Genomic DNA, 16,787 nt, shown 5'->3' with positions numbered 1-16,787 from the left:
TATATATATATATATATATATATATATATATATATATATATATATATGCCTTAATTCCAAGAAATGTATTTTTGGTATAACATCAAAAAAATCTTGATCTTTATTATATCTCAATGATATATAGATGTTTATATTTCTAAGTTTGCAACTATCATGGATATGCCTCCCCTTTAAAATTTTAAAATAATATAATTGACTTCAAGGAAAGCTACTAGCCATATGAAGATTAATAGCACAACTTTTTACAAATGTCAACTATTTCCCCACCTTCTTAAGAAAAATGGTGGGTTTCAATGGAATGAATCCTATTGAGAATATTTTGATCATATCAAAGACTATATTGCATCACCAATAGTTCTTATGTCTCCTATTAAAATAATCACATACTTCTACATATCAACTATATTAGTCTCCTTGGTTGCACTCTTAGCACAAAATGATAAACAAGATTTGGAGAAAACAATCTATTATCAATCAAACACTCATGAAAAATGAGCTTTCCTATATTTCTATGGAACGGTAATGTTTCGTAGTCTTTTTTGTACACAAAAATTGTGACATTACATGCTTAGTCACCAAGCAAATCTCATTTATTAATTGGATCCATTCAAATGCCTCTTATTCAAAAATTCTCTTACAATTAATATGGCTAAGAGGGTAACGTTGTTAGGTGAATTTGACAGTAAGTTTTAAGATAAAAAAGAAATTAAAGCATAGGTTTCTATGGATCAATTATTTAAGGCGCCTCTTATAGATAATCATCCATTTGTTATAGATAATCTTGATGAATCTATCTTTACTATTGAAGAGCCCTCTATATAGAAGTTATGTCTTGATTGTTCTTGTACTAGTCATGGAGCAAGTGTTTGAATCTTGTTTATACTCAAGGAAATTCCATGTTGAAAGCATTTAGATTTAGCTTTCCATGTGCAAACCATGTTGTTGAATATGAAGCTTTTCTTGTTGGTCTTAATATAACAATTCAATGGAATATCCAACACATCCTTATTCATGGTTATTCTAAACTAATAGTAAAAAAGGTTAATGATGAATATCAAACAAAATATGGTGAATTGATCACCTACAAATACATGGCAAATAGTTTCAAGAATAATTTCTTGCAGATCTAGTTGGAAAAACAATCTAGTTGATGATACTATAGCCATAATTAAATGTGTCTTGGATATGCCATAGAATAGTCGACATTCTAAGTTCTTGCTGAGAAATTATTAATACCCACACAATGTCCCTAATTTTGAACTTATATGACAGCTTATTGGTCCTTATTCACCCTAGTATCATGATATTTACGCTTACCACCACGGTCAAACTTCACCACCTAACCTTTCACATAAATAACACAAAACTTTCCTCTAATGTACACCATACTTCACTATCCTTGGTGATATTTTATATCAAAGAGGCTTTGATAGTTTGTTACTAAGGTACTTAAATATGGCATAGGCCAATTTCTTTGATAGATTGTTACTAAGACTACAACTTGTTTACATCATATGAAATAGTTTATGGGATAAAATATTTCCTTCCAATTGAGTTTGAACACAATACATTAAGGTTAAAACTTTAATTCATTATGGACTTATTAGCAGCCCAAAAAAAGAGAATGATGCAACTTAATGCTCTTGATTTTATCTTAAGAGAAACCTTCCATCATATTGAGATAGTGAGAAAATATTAAATTAAGTGGAAAAACCTCTTTATCAAGACAAAAATGTTGCAAAAAGGTGAATGGACTCTCCTTTATGACTCACAATATAAGGATCATAAGATCAAGATGCAAACAAGGTGGTTAGGACCATATTAGGTTGATGAAGTATATCTAAATGGTGCGATTCATTTATCCACCATTGAACCAATCTATTTTTTTTGGCTGGTCAATGTTCACTAATTAAAGATGTACTAAAGGCATTAAACAGAGATTTTTTAATCAAGCAGTTCAAATCACAAACCACAAACATCAAACATGCAGCATTTCAAAAAGATCTTAAATTTTTCACAGCTGTGATTTTTAATATTATTACTGTCATCTTAGTAAAATTCTTTCAATATTACACTGTAATTTGTTTGGAACATTTTTGGTCATACTAATTCCAATAGTAGTAGAATGCTTAGTTGCTTACACAACCATTAGTCTTGTGTAGTCACAAGTCGAGTGTGCTGACGTTTTTTTCCAAAATTGCACCCATTAAAACCTAAAGCTTTGCGATTACTTATTCTTGATTTTAAATGTTAGTTTGGCCAACGAACAAAACTCAACCCAAAGGTTGACACCTTTTTCTCTTTAGGCTCTGCTAGACCTAAAGATATCCCTTATCAAAAATGATATATTATTCAGCAACAACAAGCAGATATAAAATAATATACAAGATTTTCTCAAACTGACAGTGTTCTTGACTATCTCACTTCTTAAATCAAAGAACATGAAGAATCCTAAGCTAACAAAGCAAAGAACATAACTGAAAATAAAGTGCTCAAATGATTCATCTTTGAATTCCAATGAATGCTTAGACCTTTGAACAATTAACTACTCAGATCAGTGCTTCATCCGGGCAACAAAGTCAAATACCGTCGCGTTTCTGGTAACAAAACTCTCTTTAAAAATTTCTTTCATCGGATGAGAAGTCCTTCAAAAATTTAAAAATCATAGTTTTGTCCACATCTTTCAATGATATCACCCCTCGACAAATTAGAGCCCCAAAAAAAACTTCATAGGACATTCGGTTACAAAACTATCTATGAAAATTGCTTTCATCAGATGAGAAGTCCTTCAAGAATTTAATAATTGTAGGTTTGTTCGGTTACAAATTAGAGCATAAAGTCTTTCAAGTTTCTGAGATTCCATAACCTTCGGTACATTTCACAAAATTATCTTCTATTGATTCAATCTGTTCTGCCAAGTGATTGCTTATTGGCACTTTGGAAGAGGATTTGCGTTCTGGTTGATTCATTATTTCTTCTTGATTATTTGCCTCACATTGCTGCACACCTTTAAATTCCTCATTTGTCACACTACCATGAAGGCATTTTGTTTTTAGAGTATTCTGCCCAGGAGTATCAATCTCCATGGGTTGTGATCTGTCCTCAGCAAATGGATCAGAGTCCCCAGCCACAACTTTACCTGTAGAAAAAACACATTCTGAGAATTTCAATACAATTGTGCTTCTAATTCTAAATATCAAAAATAAAAAAGGATTACAAGTGGCATGGTGCAAAGCATAATTCCACCTTGATCGGGATCACTATTCTGCTTTGAGCGCTTCAAGACCTCGTAACTTTGAGATACATTCATATCAGGCTGAACGTTGCGTAAGCATTCACTTGCTCTTGTAATATGAACTGGTTGAGCAACAGGATTCGAAGGAAAATTTGTAGTTGAATCCTTTGACAAACGAGTTGGCCCACCCTGAGCAGCAATTTTATCACAAAAGGCAACTAGTGCAGGATCCATTTGGGAAAGCATGCCAAGAATCTGATTATGCGTAAGACAAGGATTAGCAAAGTGAACAATAAATGCTTACTACTTGACATAAAACATTTGAACTTCGATTACTGTATGTCTCTATTATTAGCATATTTAACCATACCGCATCCCTTAGTGCATATGCTCTGCTGACAATTCGAGCTCCATTGTAGTCATCACCATTATATGCCTGTTATGCAAAACTAATGATAGTTATTATCAGGAATGAATGGAAAACAAATTTTTGTTCAACCCCATAAAGCTGATAGGATCATAGGCATGTCCAATCATGCTTACTTTTGCATTGGCTGGAATTAGTTCCACATCTTGCAGGAATGCTGAGCATGTCAAGTAACGTCGATTATCTACTCGCTGCAGTAAAGTAGTGATATCCATTGGATTTTGAACTATTGCATAATAGTCAGGAGCGTCTTCATCCATGACAGGGTAATGGAAGACACTGAACCGTTTTTCATACAGAAGTCTGCACATTGTATGTGGATACATATAAGTACTCAAAATTAATTTTCACTTGGTAAACACATCCTCAACAAATGAATCAAATAATGATTGATGCATCACTACAAAACCTGCTGCAGACATCCCGAAGACACATTCGGAGTCGTCGAATAGCATGCTCCTCTGCTTCTACCTTGGCACATAGCTCAGTTTCACTTGGTCCTCTTGCTGCTTTTGGTACCTTTGGAAGTTTAGGATTAGAAACATTCTTTTTAGGAGTAATTACTACTTGTTGATCAGGGATAGTAAGAACAGCATCAACCAGTTGCGAGATGAATCTGCACCTGTCATCTGAACTTGGTTTTTCTACTTGGTAACTGCACATAAAGCAAAAGAATGTAATCCATTCAGGATTTTACCTTCTATTATACTAAACCAAAATAAAATTTGCAATGCATTCAAGGTGTACCAGATACCATCAAATTCATGTACACTCAATTCAATGACAAATTCAATTTATACAGAGTCAGAAGCTAACGAGGTACCTGGTACTCAATGCTATACAGAATGGATTCACGTGCCTTAGCATAATCTTGAACAAGCTAAGCAGAAAAAATACAAAAACTAAGACAATGATGTCCTTGATACATACATATAGCGACGACCAAACAAGGATGCAGCTTCTCCATCCAATTCATCAAAGGGTACAGAGGAGGTTGCAAGAAGTAATAAAGGAAGGTCTGATGGCAATTCTTCCAGTATAGATAGTAGAACAGCTCTTAGGTGATCATGGGCCTATGAAGCTCAGTGAAACAAACAAAATCAGATATATAGTCATTTTAGGAAGCTCTAGCAATAAAAACAAAGTGATTTCAAATATATCACAGGAAATCCCAAAGGTGTAGAGCTTTAAAAGTATATGTGTACTAATGTAATGATATACACACTGTCTCCCACCAAAGTTGAAGTTGAGGCAGATACAAGATAGAAGGAGTAGTCCTCCTTGCTTCTCCCACAATGTGTACTAGTGCTTCCTCAGGGGTCCGTGCACTTGGGTGGGACAAAAGTGATGGAAGCCCAAGACAATGCACAGGGAACCTCTCTAATTCATGTAAAACTGCAGGGCCAATGTGATCCTAGCAAGAAAAGTAGAAATATAGCATCATTCAGAAATGTAGCTAGATTAGAAGCCAGCCAATTCAAAAGTTTTAAAAAAAAGACTCATGTTATAGATGTGTAAACATATATGAAAGCAATTTCTAACCATACCAAGCCAACACCCTCCTTCCCACAAAGTAGAAGTCTTGGTCTGTAAACAAATGGAATAGAAGAACCATAGGGAAATCCAAGTAACTTGGCAAGATGGCGAGAACTCTCATTCAGCGAATCTTTTTTATCACCCTTGGCCACTACGTAGAAGATGTCAGAAATATAATCACTGATTATTTTTAGTTGTCCTTGTAAGCATGGAGCTATTATTGGGGACAATGGCCTTGACTGTACTATTGCACCTCTATGGGTAGTAGGAGTAATAGTAGACATAGCTTCCAAGAAATCATGCTTCTCTACTTTCACAGAATCCAAATCTATGACAAACTTATCATCACTAGTGTATATTTGAGGATATTTCTCACGGAAAGCATTAAAAGTAGCTTTTGTGCACAAAGCTTTTAAATCAGCACCACAATACCCCATACAAGCTGCTGCTAATTCCATTCTTAATTCCTCTGATAAAGGATTCTTCCACTTTCTTGTGTGGATCTTTAATATCTCAGCTCGTGCTTTACAATCGGGTAAGGAAAATACAAATTCATGATCAAACCGACTAGGTCGGCGAAGAGCTCCATCAGTAGCATCAATCCTGTTTGTCGCTCCAATAAGCACTACTTGACCTCTAGAGTCTAGACCATCCATTAGAGCAAGAAGCGTAGATACAATAGAATTGTGAATTTGTTCTTGTTTACTAGACCTCACTAGGTTAAGACCATCTATTTCATCAAAAAATATTATGGATGGTTGGTTCCTTTCTGATTCTTCAAAAAGTAATTTCAGCTACTGCTCAGCTTCCCCAACACACTTGCTGAGCACATCAGCTCCCTTTCGCATGTAAAAGTTTACTTTCTGTCCTGCCTTGGAAGCTACACATGCTAAAGCCCTTGCAATCAACGTTTTTCCAATTACTAGAGGACCACACAATAAGACTCCCCTTGGAGGAGAGATGTGATAATTTGCAAAGAAATTAGGATAGAGAAGAGGGAAAAAAACCATTTCTTTCAATGCATCAATGTGGTCAGAAAGCCCTCCAATATCATCAAAACTCACTGTTTCATCAACCTGCAAGGGTTGAATGTCAGCTCCACCTTTTGAACTAGGCTCACCAGGTTGTGCACCTACACCTCCATAACCAGACGTATCACCTTGGTGTCCCCATCCAGATGTTGCAACTTTCAAACCCCATGCAGTTGCATTATGCATGTCAAGTCCGCCACAAACCCATTGCTGACCAAAGTTTGTATTTCCCACATGCATCCATGATGATGAACCAACAGGACCCTAATCGATCTCATCCACAAGAAGAGAATCATTTGAATCATCAACTCTTAGTGCACAATGATGTTTTTCCACCCTTGAGCCACCTCGTCTCGCATCACGTGCATTTTTTATTCCCATTCCTTTATGCAGTACTTTTTGTGGTTAAGACTCTAGTCATTGCTTTTCTTCTTTTTCAAGAGAAAACCTCCTCACCTCAGTGTGATTTCGGAGAGCATACCGTCTCCTTCCTTCTTGTTCTTTACCCTCCTCACCCTCTTCCTCAACTTCATCAACTTCATCTTCCTCTCCTTCATCCCCAGCCTCCCCTTTATTTCTATCATCTTCCTCCTCTGTGCATTCCTGGTCTTCAGAGTCTTGAGAAGAATGTCGGATGGTTGACTTTCGAGGCCGAAGTCCTTCTCGCCGTGGCAAAGATATAGTATCTCTTGTCCTCTTCTCTTGCATTGGACTGGACTGCTCATCCTGGCTAGGGTTATTCTCAACTTTAATAGTAGCTAGCCAATATTTTTGTCTCTGTAGCCATTGATACCCAAACTTATAATATTATGCAAAAAAGTATTGGGCAAGAGAAGTTATATCTTCACAAAAACCAGAAACAATGGAGATTGGAGAAAATCCTACCATCAGATCTGCATCCTTTGTGTCTATGTTATCTGCTTCATAATCCTCTAAATTGACAGAATTTGTCCTATTTCTTGTAGAACGAGGTGGAGTGGACGTATGTGACTTCTAGTATAAGCAACTTCAACATACAAATTTAATCATGAAAGATGCCTACATATTTGACAACATAACAAGTACAAATTTCTTGGAAAGAGCAGCTGAGAACTCTATCAGTTACCTGGACGTTCATGCTCTCTGTCTGATTCGAAGGACCAGCAATTTTATGCCCCTGAGAAAAGAAATCAAAATAATTTAGAGGCTTTTACAAGATAAATGAGAAATCCACAATGATCTACATAAAAAAGCATAGAATGACGGATGTATTGTAATAAACAAAAGTCTCAAGTATCCATGACTCAAAAAGCACAGATAAATGAGAAGCGAAGAAAAGTTTCAAAGTAAAAATGATTTATTATTTACATCAGCATAAATATTCATCTCTGCCAAGTAAAATGCTGAAGAACACTAGCATACTAAAACAAAGAAGAAAATAGACTCAGTTTAAAACTTACATAAACAAATTATAGAGCTTTAGTATGGTAGTTGTAGACTAACACCATAATTGTGAGATTATCATGCTGACTATGCCTTATAGAATGGGGCCCTTAGAAATTTGTTCACTAAATATTGTTGTTTCGTATGGTAGTTGTAGCCTAACACCATGGCTCGAGAGATGATAAAATGCTATAACATTTGTAAAGGGGTTTGATATCATGGCAAATGATTTATGTTCAGTCATGCTTGGTAAAAATTTTGAACATAACAATTTGTGATAAGCAGTTTGTGAAATGATAAATACTGTTTTTTGAGTATCACTTCTGATTGCAAGAGTTATTGTAAGGAAACCACAAATGATGATTTTACTCTATCATTACATACTGTTCATGTGAGGAATACATATATGAGATATGTCTAAATTTATTGATTTATAATTTGTTGGATGAATATGTCTGAATCCCCAATTAGAGGGATAAATTTCCCAAAATGTAGAGGTTGTATTAATTAGAGAATGTGCAAGATGTTTGATCTAGATGACAACATGAGAAGTTAATAATAATAACTTGGCTTAATCTTAACATCCATAAAGAGTATGTATTAATATTGGAAAATATTTAGTCAATGAGAAATTTCAATGGGCAGCGTGAATGTCACTGACATCATAGTTACCAAATAGAGGTGGGTAATGAATAAGATCTCAATTAATTAAGTCTGGTATCACTCCTTCGTGTCATACAGTCTGTAACTATATAGATTGTTATGATTGGATGTTTACGTATTGATAAACTTAGGTGCTAGATTGGTATTAAATATATCACGAATAAATTGAACATGGCTAATATTATCTTTGTCTGACTGCATTCTCAACATGTTTCCTTTCTCCTCTTATGACGATTTATGGGCAAAATCTCTATACTCATCAAGTTCTTATATTATCACCTCATGGTTTGAGCAATTGTACTCTTACACATTCTTCCTTCCTATATTACTCTTACACATTCTTCCATCCTATAGATTTTCATAGTATCGTCATGTTTCAATAATCCCTATGTTGTCCTTCCCATGTTATTAGGAGTATGAAACCCATGTTTGCAAAAAGAAGGGCCCAGGTGATTTAAAACAATCACCCCATTTATAAGTACTCATAAAGCATACTCATGGAATAACTAAGCATGTTCAAAACAAAAAGAATTCATGTTGAAAGTACATGAAACAATTGCATAAGACACAAAGCACATCCATGGATGAACACATGGGAGGCAATACACATAGAGGTGGAAGCATACATGAGAAAGGTATATAGAAACACATTATGAATGAATCCAATACATCAAGTATGAATGAATCCAATACATCAAGTATGAAGAATACGGATGAATACATAAGGCATGAGTCATACACACGAATACACGTAAGGTGTAAAGTACAAAGTATACAAATGAATTACATAAGGCAAGAAGCATCCATGCAAAACATAGAATATACACATAAGGCACGAATACATGTAAAGCATGAAGTGTACGCATGAATTATACACATGAATTCACTTAAGGCATGAAGAAAGTATACATAAGTACCATAAGACATGAAGTGCACACAGGCATGAAATAATGGATACATGTAAGCCAAGAAGCAACATACATGACTATATGCAAGGCATGAAGTAATGCACGCAAGGCATGAACGAGCTATGTAAAGCATGAACCATACATATGAATACATGTAAGACCTGAATCATACATGTAAACCATGAAGTAATACATAAATACACAAAAGGTACAAGAATATATGAGAAAGGTACTCGTGGAGTGGACATGCTGAAGACACATCGATCATGAAGCATACAAGAGAGAGGTATTCATGGAATAGACATCTGAAAACATCTCATTCATGAAGTAACACAAATACACATAAGATATAAAACACATATGCTAGACACATGATAGACATGGTGCAAGCACAAGGTATACATGGGGAAAGTGTACATATAAAACACCCATGGAGTAGGCATGCTCAAAACACATAAGAAACACATAAGACACGAAGTAGTTAAAGGCACACTCATAAGAATGCAATGTTTGCCTAACCAATTCAATTTTTTATTTATTTGAGAAGAGACTAGAATAATTAGTCCTAACTGAGTAGTTGTTTTGTCCAACAGGCTGGCAGAATCATGCTCTGATACCACTGTAATGTCCCCTAATTAGTTACACTTTAATTTAACCTAAATTTGGCCAAATCTATAAATAGGTAATTGGGTTTTATAGGTGTACCTTTTTATACTGTTTTCCTGCAACAAAATTAGAGAACATATATGAAATAATACTTAAACTGAAACATGAACTATATTAAATGATATCAAATTTGCTATATTAATGACTGTTAGAATTATAATTGTGGGATATAATCTAAGTTACCGGTTTGGGTTCAGGCACCAATTCGGGTTCGAAGAACCTGGTATGTCGGTATGACAAAATTTTGAAAAGGGGTTTGGGTTAGTTAGTACAAAAACATGTAAATTATATATATATATATATATATATATATGCAGTGCCCCTCGCAGGGTCCTGGGGCAGCGCCCAGGGCGCGCTCCCTGTCACTGTAGAGGGTGGGGTCGAGGGGATGTGCCCCCGCTGCCAACACCAAATTACAACCTTCAAACCCACACGGAACTCCATGGCGTGCATCAATTTTCTGGTTTTTTAAGATGTCAGGAACAAGGCCAAAGAAGTCAAAATTCTGATCAACGTGCATTCTCCCATACGAGAATTGTGATTTCTGACTTGTTCTTTCATAAAGACTTGTGCTTCTCTCTTGGTTGTAAGATGCATAGGTGTGTGGGTTGAGACATAGGGTCATTTTAATTTTTTATGTGGTGGAATTCAAAAAAAAAAAATTTGCGAAAAAAGAAATCCAATTTTGGACTGTCAAACCCCTGGGTTCATCTTGGGTCCTCTTGGGTTCGACCCTGGGTCGTCTTGGGTTCACCCTGGTTTGAACTAGGTTTGTGAGCCACAAACCTTGTCCGAACCATAGGCGAACAGGACCCGAACCCCGAACCAGGACTGTACCAGACCAGTATCAAGGCTCTAGGGGGCCGAACCCGGTAACTCAAGGTATAATCATATTATTATATTTCCTAAATGAGATCAGATTATTATATAAAGTTAGTTTGTAATTTAGTTACTAATAAATTTCTTTAGTCCATTAGTTGGATATGGTGTCCTAGAAACCATCCCTCCTAGGCCCAAGGGCAGAATACCATATCCCCCTTGGCTCCATATGGCAGGTGTTAGGCATCCATCATGGAGTGGTGTACCTAGCGAGGTGTTCTATCGCCGTTCCCCCTCATCACAACCGCCTTCTCTCTTAAGCCCAAGAGGAGATGCTTCACCCCTCTTGGCTCCATGTGGCACGTGTTAGGCATCCACTATGGAGTGGCATACTTAAGAGAGTCCCTCATTTACAAAGAACCTTTTGTGATATTCCAATGAAGTCATATTTGTCATTCAGTTGAACTAATTATGATAATCAATTGGTACTTGACATAGTTATTATACTTCATCATATTATATTGCCTTAGTGTCTTATATCAGATTGTTAACAGTTATTTTTGTTAGTATTACTTTAAATCAGAATTATTCATTAATTGTTATTGCTATATTTTATATTATTAGCATGGTATAGTATTATAGCAACTTATACAAATTGAATTTGATTTCCTTATTCCTTCTGAATTCATTAACATATATATATGTGTGTGTCTTATGTCTAATAGTGTTCTCATGTATAATCATTTTAATGCTATCTTAATAATTATACATTATTTGCTTCTGAACTTTATATCATATTAATTCCATTAATTTAATTAAGACCATATAAAATTATATATATATAATATCAACTATTATATTCCATTACAGGCCCTCTTCTCTTTTATTATCCTTGCTGGCAGTTTCTGTACATTTCTCTATCCTTGCTGGCAGATCTGACTTTCTTGTTCCCCTCCTATATTCTCCCTATTCCCATTTGTACAGGGGGGTATTTATCCTACCTCCTCATGTGGTGAAGAGCCACGATGGTCTCCTAATAGGCAGCACCCCCCTTTTTGAAGAATTGATGTCCCTCTATTTCTGACAACTCTTTTCAAGAAGAGCATCGCTTCATATAAAACCCGATTTGGAACTATTCAAACCACCCTTTAAAGAATGGTTATCGGGCCTTGGTAATTATAGGGGTTAATTGGTTAACAGAAATAATATAAGTTTTAATACAAAGCACCATTATAATATAATGTTTATTGTTAATATAATAAAATCATTCAATAAAAAATGTAAATCTATAATATAATATTATTTATTGTTAATATTATTTATTGTTAATCTAATAACATCATTCAATATAAAATGTAAATTGATAATATATAATATTATTTTAATTTTAATGTGATATAATATAATTTTGATATGTTTTTAACATATAATTTTATATGGCAAAAACTATATTAATTATTTCTACTATAAATGTGGGGACATGACAGTCTTCCCTTCCCCAAATTGCTTGTCCTCAAACAATTTCAAATTAGGGTGATCACAATGGTAGTGCTCAAGATGACTCTACTCTAATATTACTACATGTTGTAGGTTTGAATTAAGGCATATATGCTTTTACCTTGAGTGTGAGTTATAACCAATAGTGGGAAATTCGCATGATTTAACTTAAGACAAGCGTGCTCTCTTCTAGATGAAAGGATCAAGGCCATCCAATTGTGTTTGCAAAAACTGGATAGGTTGGCAATATGATGATTTGAAAAAAGACCTTAATTGTGAGATTATCATGCGGCCTATGCCTTATAGAATGGGGCCCTTAGAAATTTGTTCACTGAATATTGTTGTTTTGTATGGTAGTCATAGCCTAACACCATTGCACGAGAGATGATAAATTGCTATAACATTTGTAAAGGGGTTTGATATCGTGGAAGATGATTATGTTCAGTCACACTTGGTACAAATTTTGAACATAACACTTTGTGATAAGCAGTTTGTGAAATGATAAATACTATTTTTGAGTATCACTTCTGATTGCAGGAGTTATTGTAGGGAAACCACAAATGATGATTTCACTCTATCATTACATACTATTCATGAGAGACATACACATATGAGATATGTCTAAATTTTTTGATTTATAATTTGTTGGATGAATATGTCTAAATCCCCAATTAGAGGGATAAATTTCCCAAAATGTAGAGGTTGTATTAATTAGAGAATGTGCAAGATGTTTGATCTAGATGACAACATGAAAAGTTAATAATAATAACTTGGCTTAATCTTAACATCCATAAAGAGTATGTATTAATATTGGAAAATATTTAGTCAATGAGAAATTTCAGTGGGCAGCGTGAATGTCACTAACATCATAGTTACCACATAGAGGTGGGTAATGAATAAGATCTCAATTAATTAAGTCTGGTATCACTCCTTCGTGTCATACAATCTGTAACCATATAGATTGTTATGATTGGATATTGACATATTGGTAAACTTAGGTGGTAGATTGGTATTAAATATATCACAAATAAATTGAACATGGCTAATATTATCTTTGTCTGACTGCATTCTCAACATGTTTCCTTTCTCCTCTTATGACGATTTATGGGCAAAATCTCTATACTCATCAAGTTCTTATATTATTACCTCATGGTTTGAGCAATTGTACTCTTACACATTCTTCCTTCCTATATTACTCTTACACATTCTTCCATCCTATAGATTTTCATAGTATCGTCATGTTTCAGTAATCCCTATGTTGTCCTTCCCATGTTATTAGGAGTATGAAACCCATGTTTGCAAAAAGAAGGGCCTGGGTGATTTCAAAAAATCACCCCATTTATAAGTACTCATAAAGCATACTCATGGAATAACTAAGCATATTCAATCATGTTGAAACATGTAAGATAAGGAGCCTTCGTTCAAAACAAAAAGAATTCATGCTGAAAGTACATGAAACAATTGCATAAGATACAAAGCACATCCATGGATGAACACATGGGTGGCAATACACATAGAGGCAGAAGCTTACATGAGAAAGGTATACAGAAACACTTTATGAATGAATCCAATACATCAAGTATGAAGCATACGAATGAATACATAAGGCATGAGTCATACACAAGAATACATGTGAGGTTTAAAGTACAAAGTATACAAATAAATTACATAAGGCAAGAAGCATCCTTGCAAAACATAGAATATACACATAAGGGATGAATACATGTAAAGCATGAAGTGTACAGATGAAGTATACACATGAATTCACTTAAGGCATGAAGAAAGTATACATAAGTACCATAAGACATGAAGTGCACATAGGCATGAAATATAATCCAAGAAATTATAATAATGTCCACCATTAACAAAGAATTTGGTTTACATTTATATGATGTATTTCTTCATTTGGCTACAAACACTGCATTGTTATTGACATGTCTTTACAATAAGTGTTCACTAACTATGATATCAACTGAAGCTGTTAAGACTTAAGAATATAACAACAAATGCCCCTAGAGCAGGGGATTATTCTACGCTATGTAAAGCTGAAAAAATGTTATATATCTTCCAAACTTCAAGTTCATGGACAATCAAATAACTTCATAGACATCTAAAAAGAAAATTAGGAGGACAACTCCTATACTAGATCACCATCAAACAAGATATCACTTTTTTAAGATCACCACCAAACAAGACACCATTTTAATGTATGAGAGTACACTCATGCAAGCATTCCACTAGATGATTTGTTTTTTCCATTTACCTTATGTTGCTTTGAACTATACAACCCTACCCACTCCAAATTTATAAATAAGACCTTAATTATATTCCATAACAAAACCTAAGCCATTGCAAAAATTAAAACCATCAACGAAACTATAGCGTACAAGTTGGAGCAATCACCAAAAGGAAAGTGTTCAATTCTTGTGGGTTTAGGTCCCCAGTGATAAACCCAAGCAAATTGAAAATTGGATACAGCCAGGATTATACATCCTCTTGAAAGAGGGGAAAAAAAAAATAGAAGGGGTTTTCGCATACACTAAAACATCATCTAAATCTGAGTTGCAAATACATAAGATTGGATACAACCAGAATTATACATCCTCGTGAAAGAGGGAAAAAAAAAAATTGAAGGGATTTTCACATACACTAAAACATCATCTAAATGTGAGTTGCAAATACATAAGAATGATAAATCATGAACCCATACAAATAGAAAAAAGCTTATGACACAAGGAAACATCCTCTGGCAAAAGAAAAAAATTTCATTCTAAACTGCATGCATTTTTGTATACAATAAAAATACGAGGAGAAATATGGTGGAAAACTGGGGAAAAATAAAACATTGCACACAAGGAGTGAAACACCATCTCAGGAACACAACCAATTATTTCTCTGCACGTCACTTGTTGGATTTTCCAGCCGCGATAAAAATAGAGACGCATTGTAAGAGATTGACTTACACTTAAATAAGCCACATTGCATAGATTAGGTGTGGGCTGCAACATTTCGGTGAGGTGGGATGTCGATACAAGGCACCTTTTCTTAAGCTTGGGACTATGCTCATGCTTATGCTTGTCATGATACATCTACAGGCTGTGGTGGAGATTCTGCCTCCTGTGCAGGGCTCTCTTTTGTGAATTCTTCTTCTCCTTCTATTTCTGTTTCTTTGACTCTCCACTGTGTTTTGTGGGCGAAGGGGAGGTTGACGCTTTTCCATCCATAGCTCATACAAAACAAAGCAGCTACAGACAGCGATCTGTAGACAACGACTCTTTCTTCTTCTTTGTTTTTTTGTTGTTAAGACAGTGACTCTTTCTTCTTCTTTGTGTTTTTGTTGTTAAGACATAATTCCCTGGATTTGTCCCTCCAATACATTTCTTCTCTCAGGAGTATTTCTGCCAGTTCCGCTTTAAGGGAATTCTCTTCATGGAATTCTTCATTCGTCATCCCCTTCTCTATCACCAAATTATTAATCCTATTTAGTTCCTCTTCCACTCTAATTTTTTCAGAAAAGATGTTCTTGAAGGAAGCCACATTCCATATTTTGATCTTGTTTTTGAGATATTTTAACTTTTGAACAAAACAAAAACTAGGAGTTCCTTTAATATCTTTACATTCTTTCCACCATTTTTCCATGTTTTCTTCAAAGTTTGAATCTCTCCACCACATGCTTAAGAACTTGAAGTTGCCTTTCACCTTCATCAATGGTATTGTGCAAGTTAACTGAACCGGGTAATGGTCTGAAAGTGTTATGGGCTGGATTTTTGATTCCAAATCAAAACTACCTCTTATCCAAAATGAACCAACAAATATTCTGTCCAATCTCTTGGAAATTCTGCAAAAGTTTTCCCTCCTATTGGTCCAAGTGAAATTTCTAGTTTTAGGAACAACATCAAAAAGGTTATTATTTTCTACAAAATCTCTGAAATCTTCCATCACTCGGGTATTCATTCTTAAACCTCCACATTTTTCATCATTGTTGAGGATTGCATTAAAATCTCCTGCTACAATTGTTTTCTCCGGATCAAACATTCTAATCTGATCTGTAATTTCTTTCCAAACCCTTTTCTTTTCCTCTATCTTTTTTGGTCCATAAACATTGATTAGGGAGAATTCCAAATCTTCCTGCAATGTTCTTGCTTTATAGTGCATCCAATTATCTTGCTTATTAATCAATTCTACTGTCACTTTATCTGGATTCCATAGAGTTGCTAGTCCACCCATGGAACCTTTTGCCTCTTGAAAGACACTATCCCACATCCTACTTAGAGATTTGAAAAAGAAATCTTTTTCATAATTGAGCTTGGTCTCTTGCAACATGATGATGTCTCCTAAAATTCTTTGAAAAGCCCTCTTGACCATGCATTTTTTGTCAGGGGCCAATAGACCCCTGACATTCCATGTTGTTATTTTCATTGATTTCCAAGGGAGACTCCTCCTCCCTTGGTTTTCTTTATGTAATCTAGAACACCAATAATACCCTTCTCTTGGCTCTATCCTCTCTCTTCTATTTATTGCTTCTTCTACCCCTTATAGTGTATTAGCGATTTTTATCTACCATTTGAAAATTATTTAATTTT

General features: G+C 34.9%; 1 pseudogene; it reads right to left on the bottom strand.

Moving 5' to 3' along the window:
• Positions 1 to 2,615: 2,615 nt before the first annotated feature.
• On the bottom strand, positions 2,616 to 16,467 carry LOC131058680 (ATPase family AAA domain-containing protein At1g05910-like; annotated as a pseudogene).
• Positions 16,468 to 16,787: the final 320 nt, after the last annotated feature.

This window comes from Cryptomeria japonica, chromosome 2 (genome assembly GCF_030272615.1).
Source record: "Cryptomeria japonica chromosome 2, Sugi_1.0, whole genome shotgun sequence".
Lineage (NCBI taxonomy): Eukaryota > Viridiplantae > Streptophyta > Pinopsida > Cupressales > Cupressaceae > Cryptomeria > Cryptomeria japonica.
Note: the sequence above shows the minus strand (reverse complement) of the source record. Positions and strands in the feature narration are given on the sequence as shown.